Consider the following 21,204-nt stretch of genomic DNA (forward strand, 5'->3'; position numbering starts at 1 on the left):
CTTCTGCCACACAGTTCACAGCCCCTCCTTTACTGGTCTCTTCCCAGAGGTCATTTTCATCACCATCTAATCAAAAGAAGGAAAAGATAAGGAGACACACGTATTTGGTTCCATCCTTTTTGGATTTGGAAGCTCATTTTTAAAATGACATTAGGAGTTCAGCCATATTGCTCTGTGAATGCAGATTATTCCTCCCCGTACCCCACCCCTTGGCTGTCACTCTTTGGAGTGAATGATACTGAGTTTAGTCTATTTCCTTTCTTGGGGAACTGTTGTGGGTAATTACAATACTCTTCCCTTACACTGTTATTCAATGGTTTTTGTTCACTTCATTAAATATGAAGTGAAGGGAGTTGTGATTGGGTCATACGCCACTATTTTTTTCCAGAAGTCTGGCTGTGGATATTTTGATGCTTTGTTATTTGACTCACAAAGGCACATTTCTATTACTTCTTCACTATTAAATGTACCTTTTACTGAAAAAAAAATCTGAATAAATAAATATTTTACTGAATATATATAAATACACATACACAGAGTCTTTAGTTAATGTAGTGCATTTTACCTTAAAATTATATAGTCTGGTATTAATATGCTAATTTGTCCTTTGTTTTTATTTGAATTCATCTGATAAATTTTCTCATTTTTAGTTGGTAATGTCTTAGTTTTAGTTTGTTGTAGTTATGTCTGTGTTCAAACACGTCGTTAAGACTCTTAAAATATTTTCTACTTATTTATAAATATAATGATCACTTATTAACCCACTGCACAACTTAAGAACTAAAACATTAATAACATCATAGCTATATATTCCCCCATCCCATCTCTTGCCTTTCCCTTGTGGATAACTAGTATATTGAATTTTGTGTTTAACATTTTCTTGCTTTTTAAAATTATGTGTTAACACTTTATATATTTAATTCTTATGTTATTTAGTCTTTGTTGTTTTGATCTTTATCTTTCTATGCATGAACATGGAATATTACTTCATTTATTTAGGTCATCCTTAAGGTGTCTCAGTAAAGTTTTATAATTTCTAAGTATAGATCTTGTACATCTTGTAATAGATTTAGTCTTAGGTATTAAGTTTTTTCTCTATAAAAGTTATCTTTTAAAAATATATATTTCCTAATTGCTGCTGGTATATAGAATTACAATTAATTTTTCTATGCTGATCATAAGATCCAGCCACCTTGCTAAACACTATTATTTTTTAGTGGTTTGCTGTAAATTCATTACTTTCTATATGACAGTCAGGTGATTTCAAATCATGAGAGTTCTGTTTCCTCTTTTCGAATCATTATGCTTCTAATTTCTTCTTCTTATCTTACTGTATTGGCCAGAACTTAAAATGCTAGTTTCTTGCCTTTGCGGTGATGATTTCCCCCCTATTTATTTCACTTTTCCTCTTACGCTGGTTTGGTATTTCTGTAACCTATTTATCTTATTTTAGTGGTATCTCTATATATTTTAATATGCGCATTTAATGAATTAATGTCAAACGATATTTTGCCCTTCATCCTGGTCAATAAAATAGCTTTTAGATCACTTTAACTCTGCTCTAACCCTCCTCCTAACTCACTATTGCTTTTCCCCCAATTTACTGATTTTGGACATTTCAGTTCTGTCTTTTCTTAATCCCCACAGATTGGATTCCTGTATTACTTTACTGAGACAGTAGTTGTTTGGGCTTATTTTTATTTAACCGTTCTTTTTGCTCACTTTCCTTTTTGCATTGCTACCTTCCTACTTCTTGAACTAAATCCTTTGTATATTCTTTTAGATAAGATCTCTTTGTAAACTCCTCATGTGATTGTTTCTTATACAGATTATTATTTTTTCCCCTCATAAATGAATGAGATTTGCTGAGAACACAATTTATAGTGCTTAATAATTTTTTCTTATCATTTAATGGAAGTTAGTCTGCTGTCTTCGGGCTTCTGCCATTGTTTGTGAAATCTGCTGCTACTCTAATTGCCATTCTTTTGGAGATCATCCGTCTTTTTCTTTCTGCTTTGCAGATCTTCTATTTATATTTGATGTCCAACAGATTCACTATGATGTGACAAGGTATGAATTTATTTTTCTTGCTCATATTTGAGATATTTTGTGCTTCCTGGATCTGTGTATTCATGGTTTTCATCAGTTCTGTTGGAAATAACTTTCTCTCAAAATTTTCAAGGCATTTTCCATTGTCTTTGTTTTCAGTTTTGCTCTTAAGAAGTCTGATGCCATTTTGATCCACGATCCTTTGTGTTACGTTTTTGGATCCTGTCTTTATTTCTAATGTTTTGAACATTCTAGATTTTATGCCTTGGTTTGAAGTCCTTTTTTTTTTTTTTTTCTGTTCATATTTCTGGGGCACTCAGTGAGACCTACCAATTCAGAGGCTCTATTCTTCATTCTTAGAAAGTTTCCCTTTTATCCATTCTTACTCTTTTTTGTTTGTGTGCTTCTCACTTTCTCTTAATCATATGATAGCTATCCGAGGCGATTCTTTAATTTTATTTCCTAACTTTAATCCTTTTTCTTTCTATTATTATTTTAAGAGAGTTTCTAGACTTTATATTCTGGTTCTGTTTACTTTAAAATTTCACCTATCTTATTTTTCATTCTACAAACTCTTTCTTGTCCTCCAAATGTTTTTATAGCACTCTATGCTTGTTTTATGGATGAAATATCTTCATATCATATCTCTATATTAATCAGAAGAGGGAGTTTTTATTTTACTTTTTGCAACATCTGTTTTTTAAGTTCCTTTTTTCTGCTTGTTTATTTTAGACTCTTTCATTTTGAAGGTTTTGCTCAAATATTTGGTGATCCTTGACTGTGTTTAAGAACAAAACACTATAAAATAATAATAATTGAAAAAAGAGCAAGGCACTAAAAGCTTACACAAAAGCTCTTGTGTGTTCATGGGGAAGGGGTTAAGCAATCAGTGGGCTTCATTTCAGGGTGATACGGAAGGATGATTAAGTTGGGGATCTGGCAATGGTGTGCCGGAGCTGGCTTACCCCAGCTTGCAAAAGCTGAATGGGTACACATACCTCAACTCTGCACTTAGCGACATCATATTGGCAGCTTGAAATTGTCCATGGGAATATTGACACCAGGGAAATCAACAAATGCTACGAACAATGGCACACTTCCTCCCAGATTGTTGGTTGCTAAACATTTACTGCCACATCCCTGTGAGCTGGTTCATTAGGTTGGGAACCTCATATTAAACCCTGAGAGAAGTATATAGAAGACTTTTCTCCTATTATTCAGTTGTCCTAAGGAGACTTCCAGAATTTTCCCTGGTTGACAGCATTCTAGGAGTGGAATATAAGAAGAGAAATTGGGGGTCCAGTTTCAAATTTTAAACTTTCATTTAAACTTTATGCTTTCAGCTTTGCCTTACCCTCTTAGCTACTAACTTTGGTATCCCCAAGTCCTATGTCTGTTCTTCTCACTCTCTTCAGAGAATAACGCTCTGTTCTTTTAGGTAGTGGTGGACATCTTGATACCCATGATTTCAAACTTTTAATCCATCCACCAATTTTCAGCACATGCCTCAAGTCTACCTGCCACTGTGCCTGATACTCCCTAGTCCTGAGCCCCTTAAGGGTTCTCTGATGGTAAATCAGTTCACTTATTGTTGATCCTGTCTGCAGGCATTTCAGGTGTGGCTGCATTTTAGTTTGTTGCTCCATCTTGGTTAATCAGGTACTACTCCTCCATCTGCTTTCTATATTCCAAAAATCTGTTGAAATTTATTGTCTGTTTCCTTTAGTTCTGTTATCCTCTTTGCTTCTGTAGTTCTATACATTAAGAAAATTCTTGTATTATCATTTTTGTAACCAATGTACAATTTTAATTGGAATAGAGTTGATGTATAATATTATGTTAATTTTGGGTGTACTACATGATGATTTGACTTTTGCATACATTATGAAATGATCACCATAATAAGTCTAGTAACCATCAGTCCCCAAAGTTATTACAATATAATGTATTACATCTCTGTGACCTGTTTACTATATATCTGGAGGTTTGTACCTCTTAATCCTCTTTACTCATTTTTCTCCACTCCTCACCCTTCTCCTTTCTGGCAACCATCTGTTTTATCTGAGCCTGCTTTTGCTTTGTTTAGTTTTGTGCGTTTGTTTGTTTTGTTTTTTAGTTTCCACATATAAGTAAGATATGCAGTATTTGTCTTTCTCTGTCTGACTTATTTCATTTCACATAATGCCCTCTAGATCTATGTAAGTTGTCAGAAATGGAAAGATTTCATTTTTAATGGCTGAGTAATATATATATATATATATATATCTTGCATCTTCTTTATCCATTAATTTATCGATGGACACCTAGGTTGCTTTCATATCTTGGCTATTGTAAATAAAGCTGCAATGAACATTGGAATGCATATATCTTCTCAAATTTGTGTTTTTGTTTTCTTTGAGTAAATACACAGAAGTGAAATTGCTAAATCATATGGAAGCTCTATTTTTAATTTTTTGAGGAACCTCCATACTGATTTCCGTAGTGGCTGCACAAATGAACATCACCAACAGTGCACAGGGTTCTTTTTTCTCCATATCCTCACCAACATTTGTTGTTTGTTGTCTTTTTGATGAAAGCCATTCTGATAGGTGTGAGATAATATCTCACTGTGGTTTCGATTTGCATTTCTCTGATGATTAGTGATGTTGAGCATCTTTTTATGTCTGTTGGCTATTTGTATGTCTTCTTTGGAAAATTGTCTATTCAAATCCTCTGCCCACTTTAAAATTTGGTTGTTTTATTGATGTTGAGTTTTATGAGTTCTTGGTATATTTGGGGTATTAACCCCTTATCCAATATATCATTTGCAAATATCTTCTATTCAGTAGTTTTCCTTTTTTGTTGATAGTTTCCTTTGCTGTGCAAAAGCTTTTTAGTTTGATGTAGTACCATTTGTTTATTTTTTGCTTTTGTTTCTCTTGCCTGAGGAGACATATCCAAAAAAAAAAAAAATATTGCTAGGGCAGATGTCAAAGAGCATACTGCCTGTTTTCTTCTAGGAGTTCTATGGTTTCATGTGTTACATTTAAGTTTTTAATTCATTTTAAGTTTATTTTTGTATATGGTGTGAGAATGTAGTCCAGTTTGATTCTTTTGCATATAGCTGTCCAGTTTCCCCAATACGATTATTGAGGAGGCTGTCTTTTCCCCATTGTATATTCTTGCCTCCTTTGTTGTATATTAACTGACCATGTAAGTGTGAGTTTATTTCTGGGCTCTCAAGTCTGTTCCCTTCATCTATGTGTCTGTTTTCTGCCAGTACCATACTGTTTTGATTATTGGAGCTTTGCAATATAGTTAGCAATCAGGGAGCATGATACCTCCAGCTTTTTTCTTCTTTCTCAAGATTGTTTTGGCTATCCAGGATCTTTTGTATTTCCATACAAATTTTAGAATTACTTGTTCTACTTCTGTGAAAACTACCATTGGTATTTTGATAGGAATTGCCCTGAATCTGTAGATTGCCTTGGGGAATGTGTTCATTTTAACAATATTAATTCTTCCAATCCATGAGCATGGTATATCTTTCCATTTGTTTCATCAATTTATTTCATTAATGTCTTATAGTTTTCTGAGTATGAGTCTTTTACATCCTTGATTATATTTATTCCTAGGTATTTTATTATTTTTATTACAATTGTAAATAAGATTTCCTTAGCCAGGAGGGTACAGCTCAGTGGTAGAGTGCATACTTAGCGTGCACAGGGTCCTGAATTCAATACCCAGTAACTTCATTAAAAAAAATAATTAGTTTTAAAAAAGATTTTCTTAATTTCTTTCTGATAATTCATTGTTAGTGTGTAGAAATGCAACAGATTTCTGTATGTTAATTTTGTATGCTACAACTTTACTAAAATTGTTTATCAGTTCTAAAAGTTTTTCAGTGGAGTCTTGAGGATTTTCTCTGTATGATATCATATTATCTGCAAACAGTGACAATTTCACTTCTTCCTTTCCAATTTGGATTCCTTTTATTACCTTATCTTGTCTAACTGCTGTGGCTAGGACTTCCAATACTATGTTGAATGAAAGTGGCAAGTATGAGCATTCTTGTCTTGTTCCTGATCTTAAAGGAAATGCTTTCAGTTTTTTACCATTGAGTATGATGTTGGTTGTCACGTATGGACTTTTTGTGTTAAGGTATGTTCCCTCTATACCCACTCTTTTGAGAGTTTTTATCATAAACTGATGCTGAATTTTGTGAAAAGCTTTTCCTGCATCTATTAAGATGATCTTAGGAGGTAGGGTATAGCTTAGTGGTAGAGTGCATGCCTAGCATGCATGAGGTCCTGGGCTCAATCCCCACTACCTCCATTTAAATAAATAAGTAAATAAATCCAATTACCACCCCTCCAAAAAAGCCAAAACAAAACAAAACAAAAAAATGATCTTATGATTTTTATTCTTTAAGTTTTAGTGTGGTATACCACATCGATTGATTTGCAGATACTGAACCATCCTTGTGTTCCTCGGATAATCCCACTTGACCAAAGTGCATGATCCTTTTAACATATTATTGAATTCAGGTTGCTAATACTTGGTTGAGGATTTTTGTATCTGTGTTCATCAGTGATATTGGCCTGTAACTTTTCTTTTTTGTGTGTGGTATCTTTGTCTGATTATAGTATCAGGGTGATGTTGGCCTTGTAGAATGAATTTAGAAGCATTCTTTTCTCTTCAAATTTTTGTCATGAAAATGACATGTTTGAAAAGAATAGGTGTTAATTTTTCTTTAAATGTTTGGTAGAGTTCACCTATGAAGTTTTCTGGTCATGGACTTTTGTTTGTTGAGTGTTTTCTGGTTTGGGGTTTTTTTTGTTTTTGTTTTCATTTTTGTTTTTATTTTTAATACTGATAGCATTTCATAACTGGTAATTGGTCTGTTCATATTTTCTATTTCTTCCTAATTCAGTCTTGGGAGATTGTTCATTTCTAGGAATTTATCCATTTCTTCTAGGTTGTCCATTTTGGGGGAGTATAATTGTTTGTAGTAATCTCTTTTGATTCTTTATATTTCTGTGGTGTTGGTTGTAACTTCTCCTCTTTCACTTCTGATTTTATTTATTCGGGGTCTCTCTATTCATTTCTTAATAAACCTAGGTAAAGGTTTGTCAGTTTTGTTTATCTTTTCAAAGAATCTGCTCTTAGTTTCATTAATCTTTTCTACCATTTTTTGTCTCTATTTCATTTATTTCTGCTCTGATCTTTATGATTTCTTTCCTTCTACTAACTTTGGGTTTTGTTTGTTCTTCTTTTTCCAGCTCCTTTAGGTGTAAGCTTAGATTGTTTGAGTCTTTTTCTTATTTCCTGAGGTAGGCTTGTATCACTATGACTCTCCCTCTTAGAACTGCTTTTGCTATGTCACATAGATTTTGTATTGTTGTGTTTCCATTTTCATTTGTCTACAGGTATTTTAAAATTTCTTCTTTGATTTCTCCAGTGCCCCATTGATTATTTAGTAGCATATTGTTTAGCCTCCATGTATTTGTGTTTTTTTAATAGATTTTTTCTTGTTGATTTCTAGTCTCAAGCCATTGTGGTCAGCAAAGATGCTTGATATGATATGATTTTAATCTTCTTAAATTATTGAGAATTGTTTTGTGGCCTATGATATATATATATTATTATATATATTATATATATATAATTATTTTAAGTTGATGATCTCTTAAGTTCAAATGCATTCTAACAACCCTGCATTTTTACCACACCCCACCATGTTTAATGTTTTTGAAATTTTTTTAATATGTTGTATCATTGGTCTCTTAAACTGTCCTCATTTTAAAAAATTATTTCTTTTTTCTGTTCAACTTGGGTGACTCCCATTACTCTCTTCCAGTTAGCTGATCTATTCCTCTGTATCATCTAATCTACTGTCAATTCCTTCTAGTTCAGTTTTTTATTTCAATTATTGTATTCTTCAGCTCTGTTTGGTTCTTCTTTATATTTTCCACATCTTTGTTAAAATTCTCACTGAGTTTATCCATTCTTCTCCTGAGTTTGTTGAGCGTCTTTATAATCATTACCTTGAACTCTTTATTGGGTAGATTGCTTATCTCCACTTCACTTAGTTCTTTTTCTCAGGTTTTGTCTTGTTTCTTTGTTTAAAACATATTCCTCTGTCTCATCATTTTGCCTAATTCTCTGTGTTTATTTCTATATATTAGGTAGATTGGTTACATTTCCAGGATTTGGAGAAGCGGCCTTACGTAGAAGACATCCTGTGGGGCCCAGCAGCACACTCCCCTCTAGTCACCTGAAGTATAGGTTTCAGGGGCACCCTCTATATGGGCTGTGTGGGCCTTCTTTTGCGGTGGGACTGACTACTGTGGGCATGCTGGTAGGCGGGGCTGTGTCCTGGTGCAACTGACTGTGCATCCTAGGGGTCTTGGAGCTGGTGCCAGCCCACTGGTGGATGGGCTTATGTCCTAGGGTGGCTGGCTGTGGGCTTGGGGGTCCCAGAGTTAATATAAAAAATTTAAACTAAATATTCTTCATTGATTTTGAATGGAAACTTGTAAATCTTTCAGTATTCATAAATGGGGGGCCTTTTATCCCCCCATTTTACTAAGTTTTATTTAATTTTGTCTCTGATTATCTCTCATTCAGTTAGTATTTATTTTTCAGTCACATCTGTAATTCTTTGACTTGATCTCTTTCCTCTGTTCCTTTCAGTATTACTTTGTTTCCATTTTTTTTCCTTTTTTTTTTTTCCTGAGGGGGAGGTAATTGTTTTTTTATTTATTTATATTTGGAGGAAGTACTGGGGACTGAACCCCGGACCTCATGCATGCTAAGCATGTGCTCTACCTCTCGAGCTATACCCTCCCCCCATCTTTTAAAACTTGTATTCTGTACTCTGAGAAAGAGATTTCCAAATTTATCTCAGCAATGGAATATTAACTTGGGGATGATGGGAGGTTAAGCTCTAAGGGGAGAGTGACCCAAAATGTTAATACCTATACTTACACTTTGCATGAATGCTTTTGTAAATGTTTATGGTTATAGCGGTCTTAATATGTTGTTTTAGAAGAGTTAATAATGGCCATATTTCCAAATAGCTGGATATAAGAGTAACTATTGAGCTCAAGATGGGAAACTAGATTAAACACTAGTCTAATATTTTCTCAGACATAGTAAAATCTAGCCTGTTTGGGTTACTTATATGTAAATTATTAATGGTTCCTCCAAGTAGGGAAAAGGGACACAGGAATTACTTCAGGAAATGTCTGAGAAAACATAACTGCCTATTCTTATGTCTTTATATGGCAAGTATCCTTCTGTGATGAAGGCGAAATTGTGGCATAGATATATGGCTGAATCATGTCCAAACACGAAATCAGAACGGTCTTGCACTACGCAGTTTTCCCTCAGTTCAATTGTGCTCTTTAGAGCTTTCATTCAGAGTTTAAATTCCACTATTGGATTTTAGTTGCCTTTTTAATTTTGTCTTACCTATCTCCCCTTCATCCTGGCCTGTTTATCCTTGGATCACAATTCTCTCCTAACGGATTTCTTTTATTTAATTGAGGATGTTGAATAGTTCCCTGGAATTTTCTTTTCAGTCTTGAAATGGCAAGATAATGGAGTAAGACAACTTATTAATAGGGTTATTATCTACAAATCAGCTAAATGAATAGTTGAATAGTAGTGCTTTTGGTGCAATGTAATGGATATACTCCTCCTTTATGACAACTCTACCTATACCCTCTTCCCTCCTAGGGTAAGACATTGAAGGTCATGTTTATATAGTGTAACCCTGCCCTGCCTCATACTCTATCATAGCTGGTTGGAAGAGGATTGCATGAAAGAATTGGGGTTGAGAGTCATTAGTTAGTTTGATATAGTTGATGTAAACTGTGGTGCAACAGGACAGCCAAGTATATAAAAATGCAGAGAATACAGTTTGTGGATACAGGAGCAGAAAAGATGTGCAAAGAGATACAGGAATAAAGTGTGAGAGAGGGAGTGAGTGATAGCAAGACCAAGAGCAAGAGCAAGAGTGAGAAAGAACTTCCTGGTCACCAGTTCCTCTTAAGATCCTACTGAACTTCCTCTCTTTGTCCTGAGCCATATCCATGTGCTAACAACAAGTTCTCTTTAGTTTGGAGTGGGAGTCTGAGACTACTAAGAGAACATTGATTAAGACATCGCTTCCCAGTCATAATAAGCAAATCATATCACTGTGAGTAAGAGGATGAAAAAGATGTTGCACATTCTTTTCCTATAGTGGGAGGATGTATAACCAGCTCATCCCAAAGTAATATCAGATGATTAGGAAACAAGGTGAAAACTGTGGGGATGGACTAGGACTGGGGGGGACAGAACACACATCCTCATTTTACCCCTGTGGAAATTATTTTCTGATCCATCAAGAGGTGGAGCCCCCTTTTCCTAGGTCTTGGGGAAGTATTGACATACAGATTCCAAAGGAGTATCAAAAGCTTATGAAGCTGGGGGGATGGTATAGCTCGAGTGGTAGCGCTAATGCTTTGCATGCATGAGGTCCTGGGTTCAATTCCCAGTATGTCCTTTAAGAGTAAATAACTATTAAATAATCCTAGTTACCTCCCCTCACCCAAAAATTAATTAAATAAATAAAGTTTTTTTTTAAAAAGCTTATGAAACTTAGCCAATAACCAATTTCTTTTCTTTAAAAAAATTTTTTTTATTGAAGTATAGTTGATTTACAATGTTGTGTTAGCTTCTGGTGTACAGCCCCAGAGCCAATTCCTGATCGTGGAGTTAAGGGTGAGAAAGAGCAATGAAAGCTTTTAGCTTGGTGATGAGGACTCCAACCACAGGCTGAAATGGAGGGTCATATCCAAGGCTCTCCTACTCCTCATGTTCAACACCAACCAGAGAAACCCAAGGCTGCAGGTCAGTGAAAAAACAGTGGACATGCATTTTGGATAGATGCTGTGACTGGAGGAACAGCAGGTTGCCTTTTAAAAAGAAGAGAAGAGTAAGTGATATTCATCTAGATGGGAATCAAGCCTGTGGGGCTGACAGGGGTTGGCAGGGATTGAGGGCATTCTCCAAGGTGGCTCTTGAACATCACCAGGGCCAGGGAGTTTTCTTGGTTGCTGTCCTCAGTGACAACCTTTTTCTTTTGAAACCTTATATTATGAAAATTTTCAAGCATACAAAAAAATCCCTCAGATTTAACAATTGTTGACATTTTCCCGTATCGTTTCGTTTGTTTTTTCAGGTGTATTTAAAATTATGAACATTATGATATTTTACCGCCAAATATTTTGGTCTACATCTCTTAAAACATAAGGACACTTTCTTACATAATCACAATGCCATTATCATACTGGCAAAATCATCAACAATTCCTGATATGTTCCCATACTAAGTCCTTATTCACATGTATATAACTGTCCCCCAAATGTATTCCATGATTGATTTGTTTGCACGGCTCCCAAAGTCCACATCTTTCTTTTGATCGTTGTTCTCCTTGAAGATCTTTTAATATGGAACATCCCCCCACCTTTTCTTTCATGCTGTTGACTTTCTAGATCAGCTGCTCTGTAGAGGAGTATCCCACTCTCTGGATCTGACCAATTGCTTTTTTCATGTTAGCATTTAATCTGTTCTTCTTTCCCCTTCATTTCCTACAAATTACATATATGAATAAATATATATGCTATATATCATATCATATAAATGAATAATATACAAGAGTATATAGTATAGTGAATATTTGATATACATGCATATATATAGGTGCATATATGTTCTTAATTGTTAAACCTTTTATCAATATATAATCTCCTTTGTCTCTGGTAACCTTTAAAAAAATTAAAATCTGCTTTGTCTGAAAGTAATATAGGCACCCCAGCTTTCATCTAGTTACTATTTGTGTGGAATATCTTTTTTATCCTTTCACCTCAACCTCTTCATGCCCTTGTATCTAAAGTGAAACTCTTGTTCAGTGAGCATATAGACTCCCTCTGCCAGTCTCTGTCTTCTAATTGGTGTAATTAGGTCATTTAGACCATTTCTTCTTTTCTATAAACTTTTCTCTCAAGCACTGCTTAACCTGTACATTTTGATACAGTTCAATGCATTTTTTAAAACTTCCTTTGAGACTTTCTTTTTGCTGCATGGATATGTTGTTTAGTTTCCAAGTGTTTTGGAGATTTTCTTGTTATCTTTCTGTTATTGTTTTCTGGTTTGATTCCACTGTGGTTGGAGAACACAGTTTATATGACTTCAATTCTTCAAAAAATTTTAACTTTGTTCTATGACCCAGGATGTGGTCTATCTTGGTATATGTTTTGTGGGCACTTGAAAAGAATGTGTATCCTGCTGTTGTCAAGTACAGTGTTCTATAAATGTCAATTAGATTAGGTTGATGATATTGTTAAGTTCTTCTGTATATACTTGCCGATTTTCTGTCTAGTTATTCTATCAATTGTAGAAAGAGTCATTTTGAAGTCTCCAATTTAACTGTGGATTTGTCTATTCCTTCTTTCGATTACATCAAGTTTTTTTCCCAGTCTGTTTTTTTCTTCCAGTTTTATTGAGATATGAGTGATATACAGCACTGTATAAGTTTAAGGCGTACAGCATAATGATCTGACTTGCATATGTCATGAAATGATTACTACACTAAGTTTAGTGAACAACCATCATCTCATACAGATGCAAAATTTTAAAAGTAGCAAAAATTTTCTTTCCTTGTGATGAAAACTCTTAGGATTTTACTTTTTAAATAAGTTTCATATATAGCATACAGAAGTGTGTTAATTATATGTATCATGTTGTACATTATATCCCTAGTACTTATTTATCTTATAACTGAAAATTTGTACTTTTTGACTACCTTCATCCAGTTCCCCCATCCCCCAACAGCCCACCTCTGGTAACCACAAATCTGATCTTTTTCTATGACTTTGTTTTTTGAAGTGTAATTGACTTACATTATATAATTGACTTACAATTATATAATTGACCTGTAATTGACCCATATTAGTTCCTGGTATACAACATACTGATTTGCTATTTCTATACATTTCAAAATAATCACCAAGGTAAATCTAGTTATCATCTGTCACCATACAAAGACTTTACATAGCTATTGACTATATTCTCCACACTGTACATTTCATACCCTTGACTCATTTATTTTGTAACTGGAAGTTTGTACCTCTTAATATCCCTCACCTGTTTCTTTCCTCCCCCTACTCCCCTCCCCACTGGCAAACATCTGTTTTTTTCTCTGTATTGTGACCCATTATGTTTTGTTATGTTTGTTCATTTGTTTTGTTTTTTAGATTCCACATATAAGTGAAATCATACTGCATTTGTCTTTCCCTGTCTGCTTATTTTACTTAACATAATACCCTCTAGGTCCATCCAAGTTGTTGCAAATGGCAAGCTTTCATTCTTTTTTATGGCTAATATTACATTGTATATGTATACCATATCTTCTTTATACATACATCTACTGATGGGCACTTAGGTTACTTCCCCATATCTTGGCTATTGTAAATAATGCTGCAATGAACATAGAGGTGCATATATTTTTTCAAATTTGTGTTTTTATATTGGTTTTTGATTCACACATCTTGTAACTCTGTTCTTTGGTACATACACACTTAGAATTATGTCTTCTTGGTCAACTGACCCTTTAATCATTTCTGTGTCTGGTAATTTTCTTTGCTTTGGAGTCTACTTTATATGATATTAATATAGCCACCTCTACTTTCTTTTGATGTTTGCATGATGTACCTTTTCCATCCTTTTACTTTTCAGTCTGTCTATAGGGTTATATTTGAAGTGAATTTCTTGTAGAAAGTATATACAGTTGACCCTTGAATAATATGGGCTTGAACTGTGTAGGTATAATTATACATGGATTTTTTTCAATAAATACTATAATTGGTTGAATCAATGGGTGTGGAACTGCAGATCCATATCATGGAGGGCCTATTATGGGACTTCAGCATTCATGGATTTTGGTATCAGTGGCAAGTCCTAGGACCAATCTTCTATGTTGTTCAAGGGTCAATTGTAGTTAGGTCATATTTTTTTCATTCACTCTGCCAATCTCTGTCTTTTAATTGGTGTATTTATACCATTGACACTTAATGTAATTACTGATATGGTATGGATTAGGTCTGCCTTTTTGTTTGTTTGTTTTAAGATTGTTCTCTCTGTGTTTGATTGCTTTTTTTCCCCTGCCTTCCTCTAGGTTTCTTGAACATGTTTTAGAATTCTATTTTGATTTATCTATAGTGTCTTGAGTATAGTATATTTTAGTAGATGCTAGTTGTTGCATTATACACACACATACACACACATATATATCTCTTGTCACAGTCTATTAGTGTTGCCATTTTGCCAGTTAGAATGAAATATATAAATCTTACCTCCCTTTATGTCCCTTTATCCTCCCCATACTTAATATAATCATCTTAAATATTTCCTCTGTATACATTTAGTGCCACATCAGTGTTATAATTTTTGCCTCAGCCATCAAACATAATTTAGGTAACTCAAGAAGAGAAAGCAAGCCTGTTGAATTTACTTGTATATTTTTGTTTATCATATTTTTAATTCCTTCCTGATGTTCCAAGTTTCTTTTCTTTTCTTTTGTAGTTTTATTCATGTTGAGAATATCCTTTAGTCATTTTTAAAGGTTAGATCTGCTGGTAATGAATTCTCTTAGTTTTTCTTTATTAGAGAATGTCTTGATTTCTCCCTCATTCCTGAAGGACATTTATACTAGATATAGGATTCTGGGCTGACAGTGATTTTCTTTCAGCACTTGGAAAATATGCCACTTCTTTCTGGCCTCCGTGGTTCCTGACAAGAAATCTACTGCCATTCGGGTTGTTTTTCCCCTATTGAAAAGATGTCATTTCTCTTTCACTGCTCTTGAATACATCCGCTGAATTCTTAAATTTCTGTTATTATTTTTGTCAGTTCTAAAATTTCCATTTGGTTCTTTTTTATGTCTTCTATATCTTTACTGAAACTTTCTGTTTCTTTGATGAGGCTTCCTATTTTTCCATTTGTTTCAGGCGTGTTTGTTGAAGCATTTTTATCATGGCTGCTTTACAATCTTTGTCATATAGTGTTAACATGCCTGTCATCTGTGTTGGAATCTATTGATTTTCTTTTTTCATTCAGTTTGAGAACTTCCTGGTTCTTGATGTAAGTGACTTTCTACTGAAATATGTACATTTTGAGTATTATGTTATGATACTCTAGATCTTATTTAAACCTCCTGTTTTAGCTGTCTTCCTCTGACACTTCAGGCAAGGAAAAAGTTGGCATCCCTTCCTTTGCTAAGTAGGAAGTCCAGGTTCTCCATGTGATCTCCACTAACACTGGAGTAGGAGACTGCCCTGAGTGGGGATGTAAGTCTTGACTCCTTATTTAGCCTTTCCTCATTCAGTGAGTTGTTGAGGGGAAGGGTCAGTTGCCTCCTAACAGCCTGGGAAGCTTGGATCTTAACTCCCCACTTGGTCTCATATATGCAGATTAGGCCACAGTTTTTTGTTTCGTCTTGTTTAGGGGGATTTTTTGGTAGTGTTTGGCTGTAGTAAGTAAAGTGGCTACTGTTCAAAAGTTTTCTGTATTGCTAAGCTGCCCTTTTCCTGATCCTTTAGTTAGAGAGAGCAGGGTTTCACAGAGTTTGGGGTTTTTTATTCCCTTGTACCTATTGGTGTTTCTAGATTGGTGGCTCCTCTAGCACCTAGTCTGGGATATATGGGACAAAAAAAAAAAAACAAACCCTTAGATCTCACTAGATTAAACCTCTTGACTGAGGATGGGAGAGGGAAAAATGGTTCTCCAAAGAAAATTCAAGGTCTCAGTCACAGAAAGAATGCTGGGCTGTGAACCCTGGATGTCCATCTATCAAGGAAGAATCTTAACCTAAGGCCTAGAGGGATAGTCAGAGGCCCCAAGCCTGTTGCTAAGAGATAAACCACAAGAAGTGGGTTCAGAATCAAGTTTCATGACTGGGCAAGATTTCTGGCATTGGTTACTTGCATGTGGCATCCCTAGGAATGGAGATGACAGCCAGCCAGCTAGGATTTAAGGGAACTGTGTCACCAGAGAAATCCCAAACTCGGAAAACAGAGGCCTCTGATTGCTCAGCCCTGAGATAATTCCAACTCTAACTATGCCAGTAGGGAGTGGAGCACTTGAGCAGGACACCTCCCAAGAGGGGATTTCTCTCTAAACCCCTCTCAGGTCTGGCCACAGAGAACAATGGACGAGATAAAGCCAGGCAGCAGCCAAAATTGGGGCAATTGGACTTGATAAAAGAAACCAAATTTCACTGCCAAGGAAGTGAGTCCTTACAGATCTTGTCCTTCTGTCTATGGTATTTTCCAGACTGCGGACCTCTGTCTGTTATCTCCCCCACCTCCTGCCTTTCTTTAAAAAAAAAAAAACATAAAATTTTTTTTACAAAACCAATAAGTGCTCATTTTTATAACACCAAATAACATAGAAGGTTATAACGCAAAACTTTAGTCTGTCCCTAGACCCTCCTCCACTGGGACTGCCTACTCACTGAGATTTACATCGTTAAGAGTCAGGTACGTACCCTTCAGAGGTTTTCTACATATGTCTACACTGTGCAAGAGAGTAAAATTGAAAGATTAAAGTCTTTCTCCATCAATTCTGAGGCCCGTTCCCCAGAAGTAATCATCTTCAACCACGTCTCCTTTTAACTTTCCTGATAGTACTTCCTTGATGCCAGAAAATATGCTAACATCTCTGTACCCAATTCATCAAGTTTAAACAGTGTATCTCCTGACTCCTTGCCATGGAAGATGGTGAATTTTGCTTGCTTTCCCTGTTTCCCGTCTTTCCCTAATCCCTGCCAGTCACCCCTTTACTTACTTCTTCTATTATTTAATTTTATTTAATTTTAGGACTTCAAATAATATGAACATCTATTTCCTGACTTCTCTTTGGATTGTTGCCTATACAAAAATAACTTTATTTGATTCCTGTACTTGATTGATATTTTGGCTGGGTATAATCTTCCCTCAGTATCAGTTAGAATTAGGTTTAGTATAAATAAGAGACCCAAAATGGCAGTAGCTCAAACAAGTTGAAGTTTATTTTTTCTGTCATGTAAGAGACTGCAGAGGACTAGGCTCCTCCCAGTTTTCTGCCACGTATAAGATGTGGTCCTTGTCCTCATGGTCCAAGATGATGGCATCCTATGGGCTTTCCAGGCAGCAGGATGGATGGAGGAAGGTGCAAAGAAAGAAAGGACAGCTGGAACTTACTCACATGGCCACACAGCTTCAAGGGAGGCTGGAATGTAACCTTGACTGGATGGCTACATGCACAGCTGAACACTCAAGGGTCTATCACTAAGGAAGAATGAGGAACAGACGCTGGGACAAGTAGCAATCTTGCACACTCCCCCCCACCCCACACTTTGCAGGCTTTTGCTCCACCTTCTTGCATCAGAGGTTGCCAATGAGATGTCTGATGACAACCTGATTTTCATTCCTTCATAGGTAATCTGTTCTTTTCCCTGGAAGCTTTCAAGTGGGAGAGAATTACACCTGCAGAGGCCTGGGGACCTGAGAGCACAACTCATGTCCTCACCACGTGCTGCTGACCTGCTGCTCATCCTTTCCTCAGATGCCTTCTGCCCTGTGTCTGCTGTGTCCACCCACTCGACCGACGTGGGCGCACTCAGCTTTCCTCTCGCTCTCCCCGAGTGACAGCATCCTCCCATGGCTTTCACTGCCACCCACTGGGATGAATCCCAAATTTATTTCCACAGCTTAAGCCTTTTTCTCAAACTCTAGATCAAAAAAAAAAAAAAATCCAACTATTTACTGGTCTCTCCACCTGACTGATCCACGGGCCCCCAGACTCCTGATTGCAACACTGAACTCCCTAGGTCCTCTCACCCCGCACTGCAAACCCTCCGTGCCACTCTCTTGAGGAAGCGCACAACAATTTGCCCTTTTGCCCGCGCCAGGAACCTGCTGTTTTATAGTCTACCTTCCTATATGCTGCTCCCTCTCCCTGGACTTCCTTCTACCTTTCTTCCCTTGGCTAGTTCTTCTTCATCTTTAATTTTTAAAATTTAAAAATCTTATTTATTATTATTATTATTTCAAATGGAGGTACTGGGGATTGAACCCAGGACTTTGTATGTGCTAGGCATGCGCTCTACCGCTGAGCCATACCCACACCCCTTCTTCATCTTTTATAACTCAGTTGAGGGGCAACTTTTGGAGGAACGTTCTTCCTGGTTTCTTTCTGTCTCAGTCTGGGTTGGGTGCCCCTCTCTTGGGTTTCCAAAGTGTCTGGAGAATCCCCATATCTCATCATCATCATGACAATTTCTAATCATCCAAACCCTCCTCTAGACTATAGTATTTGACGGTAGAGAAGGGATCTTATCTCTGAATCCATAGCATCTTAGGAGAGCGTTTGGCACACAAGAGTGGAAGCATTCTTTTTTTTTTTTTTTCTGGCTGGCTCATTTTGTACACAGCTCCTGATCACTGAACCCCTGTTTCTTTGGGGGACTCCTACCTTCACTCCACACGGTCCTGAGGAGCTTGGAGTTGGGATGCTCCCTCCACTTTTGCCTTCTCTAGAGAGATGAATATGTGACCCAGAATGGATTAATCACAGTCTCAGCAACAGTGATTAGACCAACGAGTATCACTGACCCAGTCGGACCAATCAGATCCTTCCAGCCATGGGAAGGAGGTCCTCTTCATACTGGGACTGCTGGTTGAGATGATACAGGCAGAGGGCTGGGCGGTGGGTGGCCGCTTTCCCTCCATGTGAGGGAGTCTCTCTGCAGAACAGAGCCAAGCAGAGCTGGAGATGAGCCATCAGCAGGGGTGGAGCTCTGGTGGCTCCTGTGGTCCTTCCTTCACTCTTTTAGGCTCTCACAGTACCCTTCCCAGAAAAAATTCCCTTTTGTTGAAGGTGGTTTTGAGTGGGTTTCTACCACTGGCACAGAAAGAGTTCTGATTAATAGAGAACTCCACACAAGTTTAATGAAAAACATTAATAAACCAAGTGAATCATCCCTAGTGCCTCTGTCCTCCATTTGCTCCTTCTGAGCATGGAGAGATGCTTCCTTATCTGTGCTCTTTGGAGAGGATGATACCACCCCTCGCCTGCACTTACGGTGTCAAGTTTGAATTCCTCAGCCTGGCGAGTGAGACCTTTGCGATCTGACCCCACCTCCCCGGCCAGTCTCCTGTCCTCATCCCAGGCAGCCTCCGTGCCAGCCAGATAAACGCTCACAGTTCTGCACTTACACAGTTGTTTCTGAAGTTGCCTCTTTGCCTGAGCCTCAGCCTGGAATGCTCCCCCTGCTCACGAATCTGGATCCATCCTCTAATACCAATCTCAAGGGGCACCTCCTTCAAAACCTTCCTGTCCCACCCAAGCAGCCCCCTTTCCTGCAGCATTTGCCTCCGTTGTCCACTTGTCATACTGAATTGTAATTGTCCTTTCCTCATCTGTCCTTCCTCTCCTAGACAGAATTCCTTACGGGCAGAGAGCTGCTCTTTAGCCACATCTGTGTCCCCATCTCCCAACACCCACAGCAGATTGTCATCTAACATGTGGTGAGTGAGGGCGGGTCTTAGGAAGAGGCTTCATTTCCTTATCTGTTAAATGAGAGAAAGACAGTTCTGACCCCACACGCCCCCAGGTTTCAGGTTTCAGAAGAGGTGAGTCTTGTGATCCCTCCCCAGGTCCTCCTCCATGCCAAGAGGGTGGAGAGGGGGAAGGCAGTGTGGATGCCATCTGACTGGCCTGTCTACACCGGCTTATGGTTCAGTTAGTGACAGGATCATATTGCCTTAGAGAATCTCCTGAGACTCTCCCTGAGTTTCTCAGAACTTTGAGTAGCCCTGCCTCCCCACTCACTTTCCACTTCCCAGAACCAACAAGGTCAGAGAAGGGAGGTTCTTGGAAATCTTCTGACCTTCTATTCATGAGGCAAGACAGGTTCATCTCTGGGAGGTGTGCGGTGAGCTTCAGGGGAGTCAGAGAATAGGCCTGGGGAGACTCTCTGTTGAAGCACACACATCCTCTGGCTGCGCCTGTGTTGCTGTAGGAGGCTGTGTGACCTTAGGCAAGGCACTTAGTTTCTCTGTGCCACAATTTCCACATCTGTAAAACAGGAATAATAGTACTTACTCATCAGTAGCTGTGAGGGATACATGAGTTGATATTTGTAAAGCACGTAGTAAGTACTATGTAAATGCTTGTTTAGACTATATTAGGGTTTTATGTGTTGAAATCCAATCTTGGGATCCCAAAACCCTCTTCATCCTTAATGAAGGGACCCCTCAATGGCCTGTGAGTGGAGTAGAGGTAGGGGGTGAAAATGGTCATGGAAGTACTCTGAGAATGGAAAAGATACAGTGAATTTCCTCAAGGATCCAGAAGAGGGCACCCAATTTCCCAAAAGAGCCCACTTCATGATGGAGCGCCTTATCTGACTTCATTTACTTCCTCTTGGGTGTCTGTACCAAAGCAGGTCAATCAGAACCAGATCACAAATAATGGCTGAAGGTGCTGCCCAGTGATAACAAGTGACTCACTCATAAAGAAGTGTCTCCAAACTCAGGCTGTGTGCACTGCAGTACACACCACCTATTACTTCTCAGAGACCCGAATAGCCCCAACCTTTAACACTGCCCCTGAACCTGCTGCCTTGAGGGCTGCCTGGATGTTTAGGAAAGGGAGTGTCAGGTACTTCCAAGCCTGGATATGCTGGTTCCCTCACCCCCACTCCCACAGGGAGTCAGACCCCTCCCATTAGCCTCACCCATCCCACTCTCAAAATGTTTCTGACCCTTATTCCATCACAGACCCCTCACCCACCATCCTGCCCCCACAGCTACCCGAGCCTGACCAGAGTCTGAGCTGTGGGTCCAGCTCCGGTCCTCATCTCGTTTCCAGAGCTAGCTGGAGTGGAGGGGGAGTGAGGTAGTGAGACCACTTTCCTTATCCAGCCTCACAGAGATGGTGAGAGTTGGGGTGGGGAGACTGCCTAATTCAGCAGAGAACTCATGACCAACGTAGGACACCACTGCTCCTGAGTCTCTCTAGTAAGAGGTAAAGGAGGTGGAAGGTAGAGAAGGGAAGTCCCACAGATTCTTCCTCTCTGCCTCT

This window comes from Camelus bactrianus, chromosome 16, assembly GCF_048773025.1.
Source record: "Camelus bactrianus isolate YW-2024 breed Bactrian camel chromosome 16, ASM4877302v1, whole genome shotgun sequence".
Lineage (NCBI taxonomy): Eukaryota > Metazoa > Chordata > Mammalia > Artiodactyla > Camelidae > Camelus > Camelus bactrianus.